The sequence below is a fragment of the Ciconia boyciana genome, chromosome 35 (assembly GCF_034638445.1).
Source record: "Ciconia boyciana chromosome 35, ASM3463844v1, whole genome shotgun sequence".
Classification (NCBI taxonomy): domain Eukaryota; kingdom Metazoa; phylum Chordata; class Aves; order Ciconiiformes; family Ciconiidae; genus Ciconia; species Ciconia boyciana.
In genome coordinates, this window is record NC_132968.1 from 669178 (window position 1) to 693221 (window position 24044).

General features: G+C 56.5%; 1 pseudogene; it reads right to left on the reverse strand.

The window, feature by feature from the left end:
• Positions 1-2029: 2029 nt before the first annotated feature.
• LOC140645593 (scavenger receptor cysteine-rich type 1 protein M130-like) lies at positions 2030-20184 on the reverse strand (annotated as a pseudogene).
• Between the last annotated feature and the right edge of the window lie 3860 nt (positions 20185-24044).

Below are 24044 nucleotides of genomic sequence, written 5' to 3' on the forward strand. Positions count from 1 at the left end.
TGATTGATCCTTGAGGACCAACTGCAATTCCAATGTATGGGCCAATATCACTTATCCACTGAAAAGCCTCCAGTTTCTGGACAGCCAGGCCCAATTGCCTTCCGGACATTACTCAGTTTTTTACTTCATGTCCTGCAATTCCTCCCTAAGGAAGAGGAAAGTGTTTTCTCCCTTTCTGGGGAATGGCGCAGGAGGAGTTGAAATGCGCTCCTTCCTTTCACCATTATCTCGTTTCTGGAATGCTTCAATCAGACTCAAGATAATGCCAGTAGGCTGACCTTGAATCACAGCTCTAGGAATGCCTAGGGCTAATGCATTCCTCATGTGCAGCTCTTCAAGGGCTTCCCAATTATGCCAGTAGTCATGAGCCCATTCTTCTGAGTTGGATTCACTCCATGCCTCTGTAAATAATCGGTGATACTACTTGCCATCCTGTTGACTACGCCAATTTGTCATGGATCAAGTGCAAGCACACTTCACTCTCAAGAGAGAAGCAAAAATAGACTTTATTGATATAAAACAGTGAGTTAACAAGGTTCAGTGCAAAAGTGGCTTAACAAGATTCAAGGGCAAGGTGCACTTGATTCTTTAGTGCATAGAGGACAGGGTCAGAGAAACCTGTCAGGGAGACCCTCCCATTGAGTCCTGAGGTTCAGAAAGGACCCCCTTGCTTTCTAAACTCCTCAGAGAGGAGTCTCCGTGTGACTGGATCCAATCCTAGTCCCAGACTTGGTCAACGGTCTATGTCCAGAAGATTATATATGCGAAATCAATCCTTTCTATCACTTAGTGAAGATGTCAAAGTTCAGCATGCTCTTTGTTACTTACTGAGGATCTGTTGTGGCAAGGAATGTCTCAGCCTCGAGGAGTAACCTTAGGAGGCATCCTTACTCAAGAGGAGATCCTGGTGTGCAGCCCACTGCCATGCAGGAGATCTCCAAGGGCTCTTGGGCTGCTCACTATTTATGGGGGTAAGATGATGGACTCATATTTGCATACCAGCCACCGATTTCAGTTTCTTCGCTGTGGTTAGGTGGGCACATTGCACAATAATCCTTGGCTATTGTGTTGATATCTGTCTCCTGAATCCACTTTGAGCCAGATGCAGCCATCATGAGCAGACACATCTATTATGACCACCACTGGTGGTTATCACTGGAGCAGTGTTACGGAGATAAAGGTTGGGGCTCGGGGGGAACACACACCATCACAAGGAGATGCAGATAGCATTGAGGATGAGATGACAGATGCAGATACAATTTGAGATGCAATTGCAGGTCTCTATATTGGTGTCTCTGTCTATGGGTATCGGTGTCTCTAATGTTATCTATTTGAGTACCTGCATGTATAGAACAGAACAGAACAGAAGAGAACAGAATAGAATAGAATAGCATAGAATAGAACAGAATGGAATAGAACAGAATGGAATAGAATAATAGTTCAAAGTACCTGTATCTGCATGTGTACTGGTACCTGTATCTGCATCTACAATTGTATTTGTATCAGTTCCTTTGTGTAATGGTACTTCCATCTGTAATGGTACCTCTGAGGGACTCTGAATGTATCTTGAATTGTATGTATAACGGAATCTGTAACTGCAATTGTATCTGCAGTTATATGTGTAATGGTGTCTGTGATTGTACTTGCATCTGTACTCGTATGGTTAGTTGTATCTTTATCTGTCATTGTGTCTGAGACTTCACATATTCTGTGTCTGTATCTGCAATTGTATCCAAACCTCAATGTCAGCCTGTGTCTGTAAGCAGAAAGGTTTATGTGACAGTATCGGTGATGGTCCCGGTACCTGTAGTGGTGATGGTGCCAGTGTCTGTGCCTCTAATGGTAGCTCTGCCTGTATTTGTAACTGTACCTGTAACTGCACCTCTGTAGGTCGTGGTTTCTGTATCTGCACATGGACTTGCCATGGTTTCTGTAGGTGTCTGTGTATTTGGTTTCCGTGTGCGCATGAGTAATTCTCTCACCAGCTGAAATAGTATCAGCAAGACTATCACTAATGGGATCTGTACCACTAATGGTCTTGGTGTGGGTGTGACTGTAACGGTATCGCGGTCTCTGTACTGGTATGTGCCTCTGTAATGGTAATGGTAACGGCATCTGTAAATGGTAATTGTGCCCGTATCGTCGTGTGTGATGTTATCGATATCTGCAGTGGGATCAGTATCTGCAGTGGTGCCTGCATCCGCAATGGCGTTTGTAGCAGTGTGACTATCTGCAATGGCGTCTCCATCTGCAATGATATCTGCATCTGCAATGGCACCTGCATCTCCTGGGCTATCTGTATCTGACACTGCATCTGCAATGGGATCTGCAGTGGTTTCTGCAACGGGATCTGCATCTGCAGTGGCATTGGCTTTGGCGTCTGCCTGTGCAACCTTCCTGGGAACAGCAGGTGCATCGGAGGGGTCGATGCAGTGGGTTTTGCAATGGTAGTTGAGTGTGCAATGCCATCTGCCATGGAATCTGCACCTGACGTGGCATCAGCAACGCTATCTGCATCATCCATAGCATCTGCACTGAAGCCTTCTGCTGCAATGATGCCTGCATCAGCGTTGCTACCTGCATCTGCAGTGGTATCTGGAATGGTATCTGCATCTCCAGTGTTGTTGACACCTTCAGTGGCATCTGCAAAGGCATTTGTAGTGGCATCTGCACCTCCAATGGTATCTCCACCTGCAATAGGATGTTCACCTGCAATGCTCTTTGCACCTGGAATGGTATCTGCGATGGGTTCTGCATCTGCAATGGTATCTTCTTCAGCAATGACATCTGCAATGACATCTGCATCTGCAAGGACGCCTGCAGCTGCAATGGCACCTGCCAAGGTGTCTCTGTCTGCAGAGGTGTTGGCTTCTGCAGAGGTATCTGCAGCTGGTGTGAAACCTGTAATGGTTTTTGCAGCTGCTGTGGCATCTCCACCTGCAATGCTCCCTGGAATGTTCAGTTGCGCCTTGTCTGTGTTTCTCGGTATGTGTACTGGTATCTGTATGTGCAACGCTGTCTGTAAGTGCAATTGTATTCGTACCTCCAACTGTATCTGTATGGGCAATTGTATCTGTGTGTTTCGGTGTCTGTAGCTGTAGTTCTTTCTCTGCCTGTATCTCTATGTGTAATTGTGCCCATCTCTGTAACTATACCTGTGTCTGTCATGGTGTTTGTAGCCATATCATCTATATCAGCCCCCATCTCCCTATCGGGGACTGCCTGTGTAGTTTTTGGTGTATGTATCTGGGCCTCTCCCTGGAAGAGCACATCTGGGTGTAAGGGTAGCTGTGTGTGTATCAGTGCCTTTACGTGTAATGGTTCCTCTGGCTGTCATGGAACCCAAGTGGGTAACGGCATCACTTGCTGCGTCTGCTGCTGTTGGTGTAGTGGAAAGTGCTCTTGTGTCTGTGACTGTACTTGTGTCCTCCATTGTAGTGTAACTGTACCTGTGTCTGGACTTGTACCTGTTTTGTGCCTGTACCTGCAAGTGAGTGTGAATCAGTGTCTGCAATCACATCAGTCTCTGCGACGGTATTGGTACCTGCATTTCTGAGGGTGACAGTACCTGGGCCTCTACTGGGATCTGTGTCTGTGCCTGTAGTTGCACCTGAAGCTGTGTGTGCCTTGCTAGGGGTCTGTGTCTCTGCACATGGACTTGCAATGGTTTGTGTGTGTGCACGTGTGGTTGGTTTGTGCATGTGTCCATGTAATTCCCTCTCTAGCTGAAATAGCATCAGCAAGGGTATCTCTGATGGTTCTCTGCACCACTCATGGTCTCGGCATGGGTGTGACTACCTGTAACGATATTGCTGCCTCTGTGCTGGTATCGGGGTCTGCAATGGTATTGGTGATGGCAGCGGTAAAGGCATTGGTCTCTGTATCGGTACGTGTAACGTTATCGACATCTGCAACGGGATCAGTATCTGCAGTGGCATCTGCAATGGTTTTGTCAACTGCAGTGGCACCCGCACCTGCAGTGAGATTTGCTGTGCTAATGGCATCTGCAGGGTTATCAGCAATGGTAGGTGCATCTGCAATGGTGCCTGCCATGGTATTTGAACCTGCAACTCCATCTGCAAAGTTACCTGCATCGGGAAGGCTGTGTGTGCCCCTGTCCTGTTGGCTGCAGCTCTCCAAGGCAGACATCCCTGCGGATGCAGACACCATTGCAGGTAACATTGCCAATGCATTGCAGATGCAGATGCCATTGCAGATGGAAATGGAATTGCAGATGCAAGTGCCGATGGAGATGCTATTGAAGGTGCAGGTGCCAGGGCAGATACCAGTGCAGATGCAGATACCATTAGAGACACCACTGGAGGTGGAGATGCCATGTCAGACACCATTGCAGACGCAGACACCATAGCAGATGCAGATACTATTGCAGATGCCGTTGAAGATTCCTTTGAAGATACCCGCATCGATGCCACTGGAGATACCATTGCAGATGCAGATACCACAGCAGACGGCATTGCAGATGCCAGTACAATTTCAGATGCAACTGCCGATGGAGATGCCCTTGAAGATGCTGATGCCATTGCAGATACCAGTGCTGATGGCAATACTCCCTGTATCTTCAATGGCATGTGCATCACTGCTTGGCTGTGGAACGGCTCCTCTCTCTGTAATGGTACCCCTTTCAGGCATGAGATCAGTGTCTGTGTTTCCAGGTGTAATGGAAGGTGTACTCGTGCCTGTGGCTCGTCTTGTGTCTCTAATGGTATGTGTAATTCTGTCTGTGACGGAACCTGTATCTCGAATGGTGGGTGTGTTGTGTCTGTACCTGCCATGGCATCTGCCCTTGCGTCTGGCACCATATCTGCAGCTGAATGGGTATCTTTCTCATGGTATTCTCTCTGTGGGTGTATGCGCAATGGCTTTGTCAATGAAATCTGCCATGGCCTCTGCAGTGGCCTCTGCATCTGCAGTGCTGTCTGCACCTGCAAAGATATCTGCTCTGCAGTGGCATTGGTAATGCTGTGGGTGTCTCCCACGGCCTCTGCATCGACAGTGATACCTGCATCTGCAACGGCATTCGCATCTCCTATTGTACCTGCACCTGACTTTTCCTCAGCAATGGTCTCTGCAGCGATTTCTACAACGGTATCTGTAGCTGGAGCAGAATCCACATCTGCAGCACCTGAAATGGCGTCTGTGTTTGCAATTGTATCGGTTTGGTGCCTGCATCTTCAACATTATCAGGAATGGCAGGTGCTTTTGAGGTCAAGTGCAGAGGTCTATGCAGTGGTTTCTGCAATGGTATTTGAATCTGCAATGCCATCTGCCATGGTATCTGCCGTGGTGTCTGCATCTCCAGTTTATTCTACATCTGCAATGGCATCTCCAAGGGTATCTGCAATGGCATCTGCATCTCCAGCGGCATCACCACCTGCAATCCTATGTTCACCTGCAATGGCCCCTGCAATCGTACGTGCAGCTAGAATGGCACCTGCAATGGTATCTGCCATGGCATCTGCGTCAGTAATGGTATCGGCAGCTGCTATGATGTCAGCATCTGCAATGGCGTCAGTAATGCTACCTGCAGTGTGCATGCCATGGCATTGGAGGGTAAAGTGGTATCCGCAGCGGTATCTTCACCTGCAGCAGCATCTGCCACCGTGCCTCCGCAATGTTATCTGCATCTGCTGTGGCATCTGCATCTGCAGTGACATCTGCCTGCATCTGCATTTGTATCTGCAATGCTATCTGCATCTGCAGTGGTATCTGCGGTGGTATCTGCCTCTGGCCTGGTATCTTCCATGGCATCTGCTGTCCTATCTTCTATGGCACCGTCAGTGGTATCTCAGCACGTCCTACAACTGCAGTGGCATCTCCTTGGTATCTGATTCTGCATCTGCAGTGTCATTTGCAACTATTTTTGTGCATTTGCTTGGATGTCCGCATCTGCAAGGGTCTCTATGTCTGCAGTGGCATCTGCAGTGGTGTCTGCTGCGGCAGATGTATCTCCACTGGTGTCTGCCTGTGCTGGTTTTGGCCAGGATAGAGTTAATTTTCTTCATAGTTGCTACTGTGGTGCTGTGTTTTGGATTTGTGCTGAAATCAGTGTTGATACCACAGGGATGATTTTGTTACTGATGAGCAGTGCTTACACAGAGGCAAGGCCTTTTCTGCTTCTCACCCCACCCCACCAGCGAGTGGGCTGGGGGTGCACAAGAAGCTGGGAGGGGACACAGGTGAGACAGCTGTCTTCTACTGACCAAAGGGCTATTCCACACCAAATGACATCATGCTCAGCAATATAAAGCTGGGGAAGAAGAAGGAAGGGGGGGACGTTCAGAGTGATGGCGTTTGTCTTCCCAAGTAACCATTCCACATGATGGAGCCCTGCTTTCCTGGAGATGAACCCCTGCCTGCCCATGGGAAGGAGTGAATCAATTCCTTGCTTTGCTTTGCTTGCGTGCGTGGCTTTTGCTTTCCCTATTGAACTGTCTTTGTCTCAACCCACGACTTTTCTCCCTTCAACCCTTCTGATTCTCTCCCCCATCCCACCAGGGGGGAGTGAGCGAGCCATCAGCCATCACTGACATCACAAGCAGCTGCAGAAGCCGGTGGCATCGTCCTGCCCTGTCAGGTACTGAGCCATCAGTGACACCATGAGGAGCTGCACAGGGCAGGGGCCTGCTCCTAAACCATCATCTACTTGGGATCAGGTGACATCAGAAGCAACTGCTCAAGCCTGGGGCCAGCTCCTGCCCTATCACTTACTCATGCACCTATGACATCACAAGCACCTCCACAAGCCAGGTGCCTCCTCCTGCCCTATCACATATGCAGGTCAATATGACATCACAAGCACCTGCACAAGCCTCATGTGCTTTCATTCCCAATCAGATACTCAGACAACAGGTACCTCAAAAGCACCTGCACAAGCCAGGGGCCTCCTTCTGCTCTGCCACCTGATCAGTCATCAGTGACATCACAGGCACCTGCCCAAGCCAGGGGCCTGCTCCTGCCCTATCTCCTACTCAGGCACCTGGGACACCACAAGCAGCTGCACTGGGAAGGTTCCTGCTCTGGCCCTGTCACCTACTCACGGACATGTGACATCAAAAGCACATTGAACAAACCGCGTGCCTCCTTCTACCCTGTCACCTTCTAATACAGCTATGACATCACAAGCAGGTGCCCAAGCCAGGGGCCTACTCCTACCCTATCACATACTAATATCAATATGACATCACAAGCAGCTGCACAACCCAGGAGCTTGTTTCTACCCTAATAGCTACAAAAACAGAAATGACATCACAAGCACCTGTATGAGCCAGCTGCATGCTCCTGCCCTAAAAGCTACTCAACCACCATGGACTTTGCAAGCACCTGCACAACCCATCTGCAGACTCTTGCCCTAGCAACTACTCAGCCATCAGTAACAACACAGAGTCATGGAATCATAAAATCACAGAATCTTTTAGGTGGGAAAATACTTTTAAGATTATCAAGTCAAACTGTCAACCTAGCACTGCCAAATCCACCACTAAACCATGTCCCTAAGCACCACATCTACACATCTTTTCAATTCCTCCAGGGATGGTGACTCCATCACTTCCTTTGGCAGCCTGTTCCAATGCTTGACAACCCTTTCAGTGAAGACATTGTTCCTAATACCCAATCTAAACCTCTCTTGGCGCAACTTGAGGCCATTTCCTCTCTTCCTATCACTTGTTACTTTGGAGAAGAGACCGACCCCCACCTCACTACAACCTCCTTTCAGGTGGTTGTAGAGAGCGATGAGGTCTCCCCTCAGCCTCCTTTTCTCCAGGCTAAACATCCCCAGTTCCCTCAGCCACTCCTCATCAGACCCATTCTCCAGACCCTTCACCAGCTTCACTGCCCATCTGTGGACACGCTCCAGTACCTCAATGTCTTTCTTGTAGTGAGGGGTCCAAAAGGGAACACAGTATTCGAGGTGCGGCCTCACCAGTGCCAAGCTCAGGGGAACAATCACTTCCCTAGTCCTGCTGGCCACACTATTTTTGTTACAAGCCAGGATGCCATTGGCCTTCTTGGCCACCTGGGCACACTGCTGGCTCATATTCAGCCAGCTGTCAACCGACACGCCTAGGTCCTTTTCTGCTGGGCAGCTTTCCAGCCACTCTTCCCCAAGCCTGGATTGTTGCAGGGGGAGGCGTGAGCCAAGTGCAGGACCCAGCATTAGCCTTGTTGAAACTCATACAGCTGGCCTTGGCCCATCAATCCAGCCTGTCTAGATCCCTCCTACATCTGAAAGGAGAGGGAAGTTGGTTACAGTGAGAAGTTATGTCCTGCAGAGCAGAGGATGGAACGATGCACATGGAAACACAGGGCTGAGACACTGGTGTTGGCAGCACCACAGGAGACCCCCATGTCCTCCCCATCTCTGATGGTGACACTCCGTGACACCTCTGTCCATCACATGTCTACAGGGAGATCAACCCCTTCCTGCCTCCGTTACCTGGTGCTGATCCCAGACCATCCTCCTCCTCGGTGTCCCCAGGGTAGGGCTGCAGCTGGGTCAGGGACTCCTCTGCATAGGAGCCTGGAGAGATGCACAGCAGGTGTTATGGAGCGAGCCCCACTGACCTGTCTCATGGTCAGCACTGCTGGGGAAGGGGGACCCACAGAGCTGGGGCTGCATGAGGAGGAGGGTGGGGAATTTACCAGGCTCCCCTAGGACAAACACTGTCTCAAAGGTGCTCCCTGAGCTGCGCTAGGACAGCCCCTTCCCTCACTCCTCAGGTGTCACATGGGGTGAAGGGGCAGGAAGAGAGGGGCTGGGCAGCTGGGACGGGAAAAGCTCCTCTCCTGGACCCACGCCCTGGATGCTCTCCCCACAGACGACATGGCCCCAGCGCTGCAGGGACCACAGTGTGGGGGGCTCCAGTGGATCATCTCTGGGTTGGGCCAAGGGAAAGGGTCCTGCAGATGTGCCTCCAGGGAGGACCCACACCCACCTGAGCGACCAAACCTTGCCTGCTTCTCCCACACTGGGCTGTAACCGATCTCCTCGTACACGGCCTCGGGAAAGAGCTCCTGAGCTCTCCTGGAGCCTGGGGACAGAGGCAGGGCTGGCCCAGGGAGAGGCAGAGGGGTGTTGGGATCCCACTGTGCTCCCCCAGACCTGTTGCTTGGGCCAGCCCAGGACTGCTCTGACAGCACAGCCCCACTGCACTCTCCAGACACGACTGCCACATCCGCAGTGAGGGCAACGTTGCTGTGGAGATCATCTAGGGCTGCATCACCCTCGCATCATCCTTTCAGAGACAGCGCTCATGGTCCTCTGGCCCCTGGGTCATGCCCCCCTTGTCTGACCCTGGAGCAGCTCCCATGTTTCCTCTCCACCTGGAGCTGCTCCCTATCTGCCCCATGGGTCTACAGAAGGGCCCCTGCCCTATCATGGGGTGGGCAGGGCTGGGCAGAGCGACAGGCTGGGGACCTGACACCACGGAGATGGACCCTACTGCCCCACACACCTCCTGTCATCTGTGCTACCCCAGAGCCCCTTCCAGCACTACCCAGAGCACTTCCAGCCTTGGCCATCCTCAGTCTGCCATTTCTCTCCTTGCCCCAGTGCTAGCCCCCGATGCCTCTGGGCTCTCTCCAACCCTTGCTGCTGCTGCTCCAAGGCCAGGCAGTCAATGGGGCGGTGGATGAGACAGGTAGCAGCACACAGTCTCATCCCCTCCAGCTCTGCCTGTGCCTCTCACTGACACCCCACAGCACCCCACAGCCCTTCCAGGAGGCATCTCCCCCTGGGACTACTGTGGAAGGACCCACCTCTGCGTCCCGACCTGGCCCTTAGCACTTGCCCAGCCAGGAGGGCCAGGAGCAGGCAGAGGAGGGCCCCCAGGATGATGCAGATGATGATGGGCATGGAGAGTCTCCCGCTGCTGGTCAAACGGCCCCGTGCGGGACCTGTATGGGCAAGAACATTGAAGGGGCAGCACCAGGCCTGGGAAAGGAGGGGGCAGCACCAGCCCTGACTCCCATCACACAAGGCAGCAGGGGGTGGAGGGACTCAGTGGGGACTCATGGGCAAGCTTCAACCCTGCTGAGTACATTGCAACCCTCCCTGACACCACCACCACCTCCCCAGTGCCTCCACCTGGGAGTTTCCCACCCCAGCAAGCAGCCCCTTCCATCCAGCTGTGGGTCACAGCCTGGCCCCAGGGATACCCAGCCTCAGGCAGGAGGACAAGTTACCTGCTCGGGTTGGGGATGCTGCTGTCCTGGGTGTAGCTGCAGAGGAGGAAAAGGAGAGCTGGGCTGAGAGGGTGGGTGTGCAGGTATCGGGGAGCCTCCTCACCAACACACCGCGTGTGTGTCTGTAGATGTCCCTGACACATCCCACCCAAAGTGCCCCTCCAGTAGTGCCAGAAAGGGTGACCGGGACAGGGCTCAGGGCCTCTGCTCTGGGCAGCAGGCAGGATGGCACAGGCAGCCCAGGGGATAGCCCTGGGGCTGCAGGGCCCCATGGGCAGTGCCCAGAGGACACCCAGTTCCACCGAGGCTGCTCCCTGCCTGGCACCAGGCTCCTGCACTCTGCAGGAACAGTCTTGCTCTGGGGAGGTCAGGGGCCATGCCAGGACCAAGGGGGTGAAAGGCCTTCCCCAGCTCCCTGCCAATACTCCAGCAAGGCGTCCCAGCCCTGCCGCTCACCTGAGCAGCGCACAGCAGCGTCTTCCTTATGCCGGCAAGCACCGCCATCCCCGGGCCGGGCCCAGCAGTCCTGCAGGGATGGCTCCGTCCCGCGGCACTCCACCTGCTCCAGCCAGATGGGGCCTTGCCCCATCCCAAATGCAGCCTCATTCAGGGCAGACACCGCAGGACCACAGCCCAGCTGCCTGCACGCCACCTCGGCATCCCGCATGTCCCAGGAGTCGTCGCACACCGTCCCCCAGGAGCCACGGTGCCACACCTCCACTCTGCCCGAGCACCCGTCCTCGCCTCCCATGGCACGAATCTTCTCCCTGTCTGGAGAAGGCAAAGACCTCCCATGGCACTGAGACAGCAGGCAGAGCCCTGCCAGACAAGAAGGGTACACAGAGGAGCAGCTCAATACCTGTGCAGCTCGTGGAGTTGGGGCATGGGGCCAATGGCTCCGGGGATATTTCTGGGCGTGCCCCTGAAGAAAGAAACACTGAAGTGAAGGTGCTGCTGTGTGGGATCGTGCAGAAGAGAGTGAGGCTGAGCTCTACTTGTGCCTCCCTGTACCATCTCGGTCATGGCAGCATCTGAAGCCCGGTCATTCAGGGGACACGCGCAGGACTGGGGGCACCCTGATTGCTCAGCCCCTAAAGGTCCCTGGTTCACAGAGCAGCAGTAGCGTGTCTGTGGAGGGGAGTCTCTTCTGAAGCCTGTCTGGTCTCTTCTGAGACCTCCCCTGGAGATGCCTCTGCCTCTCCCAGGTGCTGCTGGCAACCTGGGTGACAACTGCTGCTGGACTTGTGTGGCTGTGGTCACGTTTGTGCCACCGGCAGCAGAAGGGTCTGACACAGAAAGGAAAAGGCCCTCTGTGTTTGGCTGTGCATAGAGGGGAGCAGGAGCTGGGGTGACACTGTGCCCGAGTGGCTCAGAGTTACCATCGCAGGTGATGTGGATCTCCTCTCGCAGGTCTTCGCATGACTGTGGGTCCCAGGGAGCGGAGGGACACTGCCAGAAGGAGCTGGTTTTCTCCCCACACTGCACATTATCCAGCCACGCAGGGCCAGACACCCTGCCATAGGGCAGGCGTCTTTCCAGGGATCCTCCGTCCCCACAGCCCAGCTCCTTGCATGCCAGCGACACCGTGTCAAGAGTCATCGAGGTGGAGCAAATGCTTCCCCACGTCCCATTGTAGAAAACCTGCAGGCGCCCGGAGCAGCCGTCGCTGTTCTGCAGCCTCAGGGCCACGAACTCTGGGTGGAAAGGCACCAAGGGGGAAGAGGCTGGTCTGGGGCTGTGGGAGCCAGGACACCTCTGCACTCCCCAGGCCCTCAGCCAGGCAGGGGCAGGGCCAGCACGTGCCCCTTGCACCCAGGGGCACAGAGAAGTCCCTGATGCACAGACACCCCTGCCCTTCCTGCTAACACTTGGGGATGGCTGAGCTCCCCAGGGACCCCCAGTGGGACTGAGGGTGCCCGTGCATGGGTGTCCACAGGCTCATGCCAGGGCTCAGAGGCAGCCAGGGACAGCCTTGGCCATGCCTGGCTCTCCCCACGTCCTGGCCTCCCCAGCAGCAGGCTCACACCACAGCTGCCAGCACAGACCTGAGCAGATGACTCCCGCATCCTCTTTGTGCCCGCAGTCGTGCTGCCCCCAGGGCCTGGCAGGGCAGTCCCAGAGAGCAGCTTCGTCCCCAGAGCAGGTCACGCCATCCAGCCAGATCTGCCCGGAGCCTTCCCCGAACCGAGCAGAGCTGGCCGCCTCCACCGCCCCTCCACAGCCCAGCTGGTGGCAAACGACAGCAGCATCAGACAGGTCCCAGCCATCGTCGCAGACGGTCCCCCAGCTGCCCTGGTAGTAGATCTCCACTCTCCCGGCGCAGCGCCCAGACCCGTTCACCAGACGGACCCGCCGGCTCCCTGCAGTGGGGAGAAACCCCAGTGGCTGTCAGGGGCTGGCTGCCCACCCATCATCTGGGGGGCCCATGCAGTGCTGCTCACCCCAGCAAATGACTCCCACGTCCTCTGCAACCCCTGCCACCAGTGCACTCTCGGGCAGGGAGGTGTTGCAGAGGGTCAGCTTGGTCTCATGCCCCGCACACCAGACCCCTCGCAGCCCTACGGGCCCCGTCCCTCGCTCAGGCTTTGGGGGGTTGTAGGCTGCCTCTGCCTGTCCGCACTGCAGCTGCCGGCACACCACGCTGGCCTCCTGCACGTCCCACTGGTCATCCAGGACTCTGCCCCACGTCCCGTGCTGCAAGATCTCCACTCGCCCGTCGCACCGGCTCTGTCCACCCACCAGCCGCAGGGATGCAAAGCCGGCTGAGCCTGGGGAGAGCAGAGATGCCACAGCCGTCGGCGGCACTGAGAGCATGGCACCCTTCAGGGAGGAGGGCAAGGGGCAATTTCCAACCAAACAGGACAAGATTGAGCCTTGTGCTGACAAGAAGACAGGCCATAGCCCGTGCCTGCTCTGCAGCTCACACCCAGCTCTGCTGCTGCTGGGGGCACCCAGGCAGCTCCTGCCTGGGTGGTGGGATGAGGCTCTGCAGGGCTCTCTGTGGGGATGGCATGCGCTTGTCTGCAGCCAGAGGGATGGAGCAGAGCTCCGCAGGCCTGTCCTGGGCTCATCCCATAGGAGAAAAACACAGGAGCCCAGGCCTGGCAGTGGTGCTGGTGCCTAAGCCGCTGCCCTGAGGGCAGATGCCGGCCTCCGTTCAGTCCTCAGCTCTCCCACAGCAGAGCGGTCAGCCTGAGCAGGCAAAGCCCTCCAGAAGGCTCCTGGGGAAGCAAGGCTTTCTCCAGGGAGAAATTCAGGCTGGTACTGCCATGGGACCCCTGCTTTGGGTGGCCATGTCACACACAAGGGGCAAAGGGAGTCAATGCCGCATTTTCCCAGCACTCACCTGAACAAATGACAGCGGCATTGTTCCCATAGGAGCACGGTGAGGCCCCCAGGGTGATCACTGGGCACTGTCCCAGGTGGACTTCAGTCCCATCACAGTGGAATGAGTCTCTCCAGACCGGTCCAATTCCTCTCCCAAAATGCCCTCCTCCAGGAATGGACTCAGCAAACCCGCAGTTGAGTTGACGACAGAGAACGTGGGCATCCGAGAGATCCCAGTGGGAGGCACAGAGGGTCCCCCAGGTCCCCAGCACCTGGACCTCCACCCATCCCGCACACGCCGTGCTGCCGTTCACCAGCCTGAACCCTGTGTACTCTGGGGACAGAGGAGGACTGAGGGTGGATCGGTGCTCTTGCACCCTCAGAAGCTGGCGGAGAGGCCAGAGGCACAGCATGCCTTTCTTCTCCCTCTGCACTATTTTCATGCTGCAGAACACCCATCAGCCCTCCTGTCCTCACGCCCAGCCCAGCACGGGCCTTGCCCTCTTCCTCGAGCCCCAGCATAGTCCCGGTGTTCAACACCCCACCCTGGGTCCTTACGTGTGCAGGTGACAGCAGCGCTGTTCATGTGGGTGCAGGGCTGGTCCCTGGGGGACCCCCTGGGGCAGGAGATGAGGAGGGATTCATTCCCCACACACTGCAGCTCTCCATCCCAGGTGGGACCAACCCCTCCTCCAAAGTGAACTGCCCCAGCAACAGGCAGGGCCACCCCACACTGCAGCTCCCTGCAGACCACGTCAGCAGCTTTGGGACCAAAGTGGGAATCACAGACAGTTTTCCACTGGTCCCCATCATGGATCTCCACACGTCCTGAGCAGTGGCTCTTCCCTTCTACCAGCCGGACAAAGCCTGGGAAAAACAAAACAACTGAGAGCTCTCTGGCACTTAAATGCCCACGTTCCCACATCACCTCCAAGCAAGCCATGACCAAATCACGCACTGAACATCCCAGATTAAGCTGTTGGGGGAGTGTTGGTGACACAAACATATCCAGGTCCCCCAGCGCCCCTTCTCTACAGCATCACAGCACTCAAGAGTATGTGTCTATTGCAGACCCACAACAAAGCCTGCACACGATGTTGGTGACTTTGGGATCAACGTGTGAGTGGCAGACAGTTTTCCAAGGTTCCCCGTCATGGATCACTTTACATCCTTAGTAGGGGCTATTCTCTCTGACCAGCCAGACAGATCCTGCAGCAAACAAGGACCCCCAAGAGTTCCCAACACCCTCTGGCAGTCCCCTGACCATGTCCCATCTGATCTCCAAGGCGGTCAAAGGCAAAAAGCCTCATGACCTCACCAGCTGCTCTCAGGGGTTGCTGATGGCACAAAAAATTCGGGCTCCCCATGCTGCTCCTCAGAAATCAGCACGGCACTTGTGGGCTTGCTTCTCTCCCAAGCTCACAGCCACAGGAATCTCTCAGACAAACCGCTGCTGCCCCAGAGACCTTGGGCTACCCAGCGCTGGTCCCTGGCCACTGCAGCACCCAGAGCACTTGGGATATGGCGAAATGCTCCCAGACGCTGTTGGCTGCTGCAGCCTGCTCTGCACCACCAAGCTCAGGGCCCAGCGTGAAGAACTCCTTGGTGCCACCAGAAATGCACCCCCTTCCATGGGGGTCTTGGGCTGTTGGGGTGCTGCTGGTAGATGAGACATGTCACAGGGCAAAGGTAGTCAGGCTGTACGTGTGGTCAGTGTCTGTGCCAGCCTCCCGCTCCGGCGCCTGCCGGGAAGAAGGTCCTCAGGCATGACCAGAGTGCACTGCTAGGTACGCGTGTCCCTGGCCAACAGCCGGGCAGAGGGCGGAGAGTGGACAGAAGAGCAACCCTGGGCTTACACGAGCTCCCAGTGCAAGGGCAGGCACAGAGAAGAGCCAGCAAAGTGCTGGCAAACCCAAAAGTGCAAGGTAGCCAGAGGCTGGGACAGACATGAGAGGCTGGGCAGTGAGGTAGCACTCCTGGACGAGATTTGCCCCCTGGGCAGGCTCTTGTGGGGTGACCCTGAGGGAGGAAGGAGGTGCCACATGCCACCCTGTTCCTCTGCCCAAGCCCAGCACTCCTCCTCTCCAAGCAATACCTTTGCTTGGGCCAAGGCACCCTTGTCTGCCGGGGGCAAAACCCAAACTTCCTCATCAATCTCATGCCCTTCCCCGAGGCTGTGGGTGGCTGCATGAGTCACTCTTGGCACCTCTGGCATGGGGGGACCTGGCCCTCACTGCTGCCAGACGGGGCCTGGGTGAAAGGGAGGAGAAAGATGGGAACCAACAGACATGTCAGAGCACGGTAGAGGGATTCATCTGAGCCACCTCGGGGGCCAGGCAGGGTAGGGGCACCCTGGGGCAGGTTCCCACTGGGCTTTCCCCAGGGACCGAGTTCATCAGCAATGACAGTCCCAGCTCGGCAGTTCTACCAGCCACACCGGGCCCTGCTCTGGCATTAACCTGTTGCACCCTGAAGGCACAGCCAGGTCCCTTGTCCCCTGTCCCAGACCAAAAGTTGGAGAACACGCTTTCGCCTTACCTGAACATATCACTCCAGCGTCGAACCTGTGATCGCAGTCATGTTCACCCCATCCTCCATGTGGGCAGTCAGACAGGGCAGACTCGGTGCCATTACAGCCAACATCATCCAGCCAAATGGGGCCAGATCCTTGCCCAAAGGCTCCGTACTGAGGAGCTCCAACAGCAGACCCACAGTCCAGCTGCTTACAAACCACTGCAGCATCCTGCATGTCCCAGTTGTCACCACACACGGTCCCCCACTGGCCCTGTTGTTTCACCTCCACTCTCCCAGCACAGTCGTTGTTGCCGTCCACCAACTTCACGTCCACAGCCCCTTCAAACACTGACACAGGACCAGTCAGGACAGTGTCGAGCCCCAGCACTGTGGGTCTGGGGGAACCCCTGCTTTGGTGGAGTCAGAGGTGCCAGGGTGGGAGCCCACTGCCCTCCAGGCTGTCCCCAGGGCAGTGCAGGGGTCCCTTCTATCCCCACGGGCTGCACAAGGCTGGGGATGCCCAGCTCCAGCCCCACTGGGTCATTTGTGGCCCCACAAACTTTGGCACTTCCTTCCACCGCAATGGCCCCCTGCAACCTGGCCCCATCCCATGCCCACCCAGGGCACCCGCTCCTCCCCAGCCAGCACCCTGAGAAGAGACCTGCCCCCACCACGGCTCCCCAAGCACACACTGCTGCTTCTGCCCAGGCCCTGCGCCCGCCTGGACCACAGCCTCCCCTCGGCATCTCCCAGCTCATCCTCCACCCTCACGCCTTTCTCTGTCCCCTGTGGTGCAATACGATGATCCCAGTGAGACCTCCAAACCCATGCCCCCTCCTTGTCCTCGGGCATCAGCCCTGCCCTGCCCTTGCCTAGGATGCCCCAGGAAGGTCACCTCTCTGCCAGCCTGTGGGAACAGGTACCCCAGTTCCCTTGTCTCCACAGGCACAACCTGACCCCCGCAGGCTGGAGCTCACCCAGTGTTCAACACCCCACCCTGGGTCCTTACGTGTGCAGGTGACAGCAGCGCTGTTCATGTGGGTGCAGGGCTGGTCCCTGCGGGACCACCTGGGGCAGGACATGAGGAGGGATTCATTCCCCACACACTGCAGCTCTCCATCCCAGGTGGGACCCACCCCTTCTCCAAAGTGAGCTGCCCCAGCAACAGGCAGGGCCACCCCACACTGCAGCTCCCTGCAGACCACGTCAGCAGCTTTGGGACCAAAGTGGGAATCACAGACAGGTTTCCACTGGTCCCCATCATGGATCTCCACACGTCCTGAGCAGCGGCTATTCCCTTCTACCAGCCGGACAAACCCTGGAACAAACAAAGTAACTGGAGTTCCCAGAGTCCTCTGACAGATACATGGCCACATCCTGCATCACCTCCAAGCAAGCCGTGACCAAATCACCCATTGAACATCCCAGAGGAAGCTGTTGGGGGAGTGTTGGTGACACAAACACACCATGCCCCCCTGCACACCTTCTCTACGCCATCACAGCACTCATAGGTATGTGTCTGCTGCAGCACCAGGAAATGCTTGGACAACCTGCTGCTACACAAGGCACCCTGTGCTGCCTGGCATGGTCCCACCAGCACTGCAGTGTGGTGTGCGTAGTTTGGGTCCGGGAGAACCGGCCCAGATGATAATGACTGCTGCAGCATGCTCAGGCCCTGCAGAGCTTGCGACCAGGCAGGACCAGCACCTTGACGCAGCCAGAAATGCACCCTGCTCCCAGGGGTGTTCTGGGGTGTTGGGAGGTTGCTGTTAGGGGAGATGTCACAGAGCACAGAAATGGTGCAGCTGTTACCATGGCTGGTGCCTGTCCAGCCCTCTCCGATGCCTGCTCGGAAGGGGTGTCCTCAGCCAGGCACACAGTGCTCTGTCCAGAGGTGCACAGGTCCCAAGCCAAAGTCCAGGCAGAGGGACAGGAGACCTGCATGCACCCCTGGGCTCATGCTGCCTCAGAGGGTGACAGCAGGCACAGACGAGAGTCAGAAAGTGCTGCCAAAGCCTCTGTTTCATGGGGCAGTGTGGGGAACTATGGGCAGGCAGGAGAGGCTGGGCAGCAGGTCAGCACTGCCTGCATGGGGCCGTGTCCCCGTCGGGCTGTCACAACCCCAGGAACGTCCCAGTACCAGCCTGTGCATGCAGTGATGCAGAAGGGAGCAGCCAGAGTCAAGCAGCTGCCAAGCTCCCAAGCCTTGCAGGAGCTGGCTGGACCACACAGCCGAGCCCTGGGGACAGGCAGTGAAAGGGCTGTGTGCCACCCTGCTCCTCTCCCAGGGCCCAGCACTCATGCTCTTTGAAAAGCCCTTTTGATTCAGTTGAGGTACTCATGCCTGTGAAGGGCAATGACCCAGGGGACCAGCCATCTCATGCCCTTCCTCCAAGGTGTCCAGTGCCAAGCAACTACCCCTGGTTTCTCCAGCACAGGGACCCTCAGCACTGTTGTCTGGGAACTGGCAGAATGGGTGCAGAGCAGTGGAGATCAGTGGAGATCCCAGGGCAGGGATGGAGGATTCATCTGCAGCCCAAGACACTGACTGAAGAGGGGCTGAGAGACTGCGGCAGGGTTAGTTCAGCCTGGGCTCGGCTCCCTCTGGGCTTTTCCCAGGCACGGGGAACACCAGCAATGACAGTCCCACCTCAGCAGTGTGACCGACCACATTGGGCAGTGCTGCGGTACCCACTTGTTGCTCCCCAAGGGCAGAACCAGGATCCCTTCCCCTGCCACACGCCCAGATGTGGGTCATAGGCTGTCCCCTTACCTGAACACATCACTCCAGCGTCCTCAGCATGACTGCACCTATGTCCACCCCATCCTCTGTGTGTGCAGTCAGACAGGGCAGACTCGGTGCCATTACAGCCAACATCATCCAGCCAAATGGGGCCAGATCCTGGCCCAAAGTGTCCATACTGAGGAGCTCCAACAGCAGACCCACAGTCCAGCTGCTTACAAACCACTGCCGCATCATTCATGCTCCAGTAGTCATCACACACGGTCCCCCACTGGCCCTGATGTTTCACCTCCACTCTCCCAGCACAGTCGTTGTCGCCATTCACCAGCCTCACCTCTGCAGCCCCTTCAAACACCAACATGGCACCGGTCAGGAGAGCTCCAAGCCGCAGCACTGCACGTCTGGTGAAGCCCCTGCCCAGGCCATGGCAGAGGTGCCAGGGTGGGAGCCCACTCCCCTCCAGGCTGTCCCCAGTGCGGTGCGAGGATCCCTTCAATTCCCACGGGCTGTGCAAGGCTGGGGATGTGCAGGTCTGCCCCTCCTGGGTCATTCACCATCCCACCGCACAAGGCACCTTTTCCCACCCCAACGGCCACCTGCCCCCTGCCCACGCACACCTGCACACTGTGCCCAGCCCTGCACAGGGCACCCGCTCTTCCCCAGCCCAGCACCCCCTGAACAGCCCCTGGACACAGCCCTGCAGCTTCCCATGCAAACCACCTGCCCTGGCACCATCCAAACCCACCCCCACCCCCAGGGCTTTCCCTGTTCCCACCGAGACCATTCCAGTGATCCCCACACCCACATCCCCTCCTCGCCCCTGGTGTCAGCCCAGCCCCTGCACTGGGACAGGCCCCCCAGGAAGGATGTCCCTCGACGCAGATGCCCCCATCCCCTTCCCTCTGCAGGGCACAAACTGCCCTCATGGGCTCAGGGCTGCCCTGGAACAAGGGGGCCGAGAGCAGCACACAAAGCCTCTGGGGTACCCCAGAGGTTGGCAGTGCCCTGGGGATCTCTGCCTGCTGCCATCCCCAGCTAGGCCACCACCGGCTCCAGAGGCACAGTGCTGGGGAACAGGGGGTCCCCAAAGGCTACCCCAGGACAGGGTGTCTATGCATCCAGCCAGGCACAGGCTGCCCCAAACACCGGAGCCCTGGAAAAGGACATGCTCTCTCCCACCCAGACAGGCAGGCACAGGCTCCATGGACCTGAGCACCTTCTGACCCTCACCTCAGTAGCACCTGCAAAGAAACCCCATTCCCGGACAGATCCCGATGGCCATGCTGGTACTGCTGGGCCTGGGCTGTGGGACAATGGAACTGGCACTTACCGCTGCACAGCTGTACCCAGAGGAGCAGCCCCAGCATCCGAGGGGACAGGACTCCCTCTGTGCCCATCCTGAGCCTCCTGCCCTGCCAGCACATCCCTGCTCTGCCACACTCCCTGCCACGGCTCCTGGGGACAATGACGACAGGAGGGCAAGATATCTCTGCAGATGCCAGCCCAGCTACAGGACGAGCCAATCAAAGCAGCAGGGCCTTTTTCGACATTATCGGGAGCTATCTCCCCTCCGACACAGCCCAGCCCTCCAATGAACTTCTCCAGCGCCATTCATGACCATATATGAGAGACGGCTCTGCTACAGGTGTCACGTCACTGTGGTGGGGGCCGTCACAGGACAGGGCTGCTTGTGTGGGGGTAAATGGATTTTTCACCCCCTGAACCCTGCTGTGTCGACCAGGAGCACTGAGCATCTTCTGTGCCTGGCACACCCAAGAGCCCAAGGGGAGAGTGTGCAGCCACCCTCGTGCCGTGGGAAGCACAGGGCTGGGACTGCGCCGGAGGCTGTGTCAGGAAGGGAAGGAAACAGCCCCTGCCCCTGCTACAGAGCCCGCTGTGCTGGGAGCAGCAGCTGGGAAAGGGCCTTAGCCCAGGCCAGAGCCCCGTCCCAGGAGTGCTGGCTCACCCATCCTTCCCTGGAGAGCCCCATGGAAGGTCCCTCGCAGGAGCCGGAGCTGGGACATGTCCCTGCCCTGGCAGCAGACATGCAGCCCAGAGGCTCAGACAGATCCCTGACTGTCAGCGTGTCACCGAGGGGCCGTTATTCCCCGCGGGCTCATCAGGAGCTCCAGCCTGCAGGTGCACCAACCACAGCCCACGTGGCCTCGCAGCACTCCCCACGCTCCCCCCGCAGCGCCCAGGCAGGAAGTCTGTGGTTTCCTCCTGGCGCCGTGCCCAGGGGGCACCCTCTGCGTTGTCCCCGAGCCCCCCCCACCCCGACTGCTCCAGCCAGGGCTGCAGGGGCTGCTCCTTCGGCCTCGCAGGCACGGGGCCGGGCAGCTCCCATCCTCCGTGAAGCCCTTGTGACAGCACACGGCTGCTCTGCACCAAGCCCCACAGCCATGGGGTGCCATCGGTGACATCACCACTGCCACTGCTGTGTGCTCATGGGTTATCCTGACGGTGACCTCACACCCTCCTACTGCTGGCACTGTCTCTGCATGAGTTAGTGTCACACACGTGTGTGTGGTGTATGGACTTCTGCTGATGATGGTTCTTCCAAAAAGCTGTATTCGGGCGTGGTTGAAATATTGTTTTGGTGACATCAGGAGCACCTACAGAAGCTATGTGCCAGCTCCTGGCCTATCAGCTACTCAGGCAGAAGTGACATCACAAGCTCATGCACAGCCCCTGGCCTATCTGCTAGTCAGCCACAGAGGATGTCATAGCATCTACCTCTGATATTGGCCTGCTCCTGGCCTATCGGCCATTCAGGCACCAATGACCTCACAACCACCTACAGAATCTATGGGCCTGCTCCTGCCCTACCAGCTCCTCAGGCAGCAGTGACATTAGAAGAAGCACCTACACATGCCATGGGCCTACTCCAGGCCTATGAGCTACTCAGACATGACATGAGACATATGAAAGACAAGAGATGACCATCCCCAACCCCAATACGTTGGTGTCCCTCAAGGACTGGAGATGATTGCCCCAAACTTCAAGACCTAGACATTCCCCAAGGACTGGAGATGACTGTCCCCAAAGCCCTTGACCTTGGTGTCTCTCAAGGACCATTGATGGCCAACCCGAAACCGCAAGTCCTTGGTGTCCCTCAAAGACCAGAGGTGACCTTCTCCAAACCCCAAGACCTTGTTGCACCCCAAGGACCAGAGAGGACCATCTCCAAATCCCAAGACCTTGTTGTCCCTCAAGAACCATAGATTACCATCCCCAACCCAAAAACCTTGGTGTCCCCCAAAAATTGGAGACTGCTGTCCTCAAAGCCCAAGACATAGATATTCCCCAAGGACTGGACAACTTGGTCTCCCTCAAACCCCATGACCTTTATGTCCCTTAAAGTCCATCAATGGCCATCCCCAACCCCAAGACCTTGGTGTCCTCCAAGGACCAGAGAACCCCAAGACCTTGGTGTCCCTCAAACCCCAAGAACTTTGTGTCCCTCAAGGACCAGAGAAGACCATCCCCAACCCCAAGACCTTGGTGCTCCCCAAGGACCAGAGAAACCCAAGACCTTGGAGTCCCTCAAGGACCATTGATGACCATCCCCAAACCCCAAGACCTTGGTGTCCCACAAGAATTGGAGACCACTGTCCTCAAACCCCAAGAGCTACATGCTCCTCAGGGACTGGACACATTGGTGTTCCTCAAACCCAAAGACCTTGGTGCCCCTCAACCCCAAAACCCAAAACCTTGGTGCCTCTCAGGGACCATCAATGACCATCCCCAACCCCAAGACCTTGATGTCCTTCAAACCCCAAGACTTTGGTGTCCCTCAGAGACCAGCGGTGATTTCCCCATCCTCCTGCCCCTACCCTCACAATTTTTGGGGGGTTGGTGGCCACCTCAGCACCCCATTACCACAGGACACGCCACCGGAGAGGACCACAGACCGTCCCACTGGCGGGGCGCATATTTTGCCCTGGGGTTTAATTGCCCCCACCTGAAAAAACTTGTCAGTAAGAAAACCTAAGGCCACAAGAACAAAAGTTGGGACGGGTGGCTCTGTCAGCCCCCTCCCACCGTGAGGAACCCCCCTGCCATGTAGGGTGGGGTGTCCCCCAATTCTACCCCCCTCGTTTGTACCCCCATTTATAGACCCCCATTAATAGCCCCCATATATAGCCCCCAATTTGTCAGCCCCATTTATACCCCTCCAATTTATACCCCCTGTTTATACCCCCATATGCCCACCATATATTACCCTCCCCATATATAGCCCCCTATAGACCCCCATATATCCCATCCCTGTGTATACCCCCATATACACTGCTTCCCATATGTACCCACTATGTACCCCCATATATATACCCCCATATATATACTGTCTCTATATGCTCTCTCTATAGCCCCGATTTACACCCCACTTTTAACCCCCATTTATAATCCTCTTTACACCCCCCATATATACCCTCCATATATACACTCTCCGCATATACTCCCATATATACCCCTCCCCATATATAGCCCCCATATATACCCCTCCCCATAAATAGCACCCCTATTTCCCCATATATATATACTCTCTCTATATAACCCCTATATATAACCCTCCCCATATATACCCCTCCCCATACATAGCCCCTATATATACCCTCCTATTTACTCCCTCTCCTTTCCCACAGGGGAGGCCGAGGAACTTGGGGTCTCCCTGGCGGGGGCGCTGACACGTGAGTTGTTGGGGGGTTGCCCTGGGGGGTGGAGGGAGCACCCCATGGACCCCCTCCACATTGCTCTGTGGAGCCCCCAAACTGACCCAGGGACCCCAAAATTAACCCAGGGACCCCCAGATTACCCCCAGGGACCCCAAAATTACCCTCAGGGATGCCAAACCTGCCCCAGGGACCCCAAAACCACCCTTAAAGCCCCTTCAACTATCCCCAGGGACCCCCAGACCTACCCAAGGGACCCTGAAACCTGGCCCCTGCGACCCCCAAACTGCCCCTAAGGCCCGTTGAATTGCTTCCAGGGACACCAAATTGCCCCAGGGACCACCACAACTACCCCTAAGGACCCTCAAATTACCCCTGGGACCCCCCAACTGGCCCAGGATCCCCCAAGTTTCCCAGGAACCCGAAAAATACACCGGGATGCCCAGACTTCCCCAGAGACACTCAAGATCTTCAGGGACCCCCAGATTACCACAGGGATCCCCAAACTCCCCAGGGACACCTCAAACTGACCCCAGGAATGAACAAATTACTCCCAGAGGGCCCCAAATTGCCCCCAGGGACCC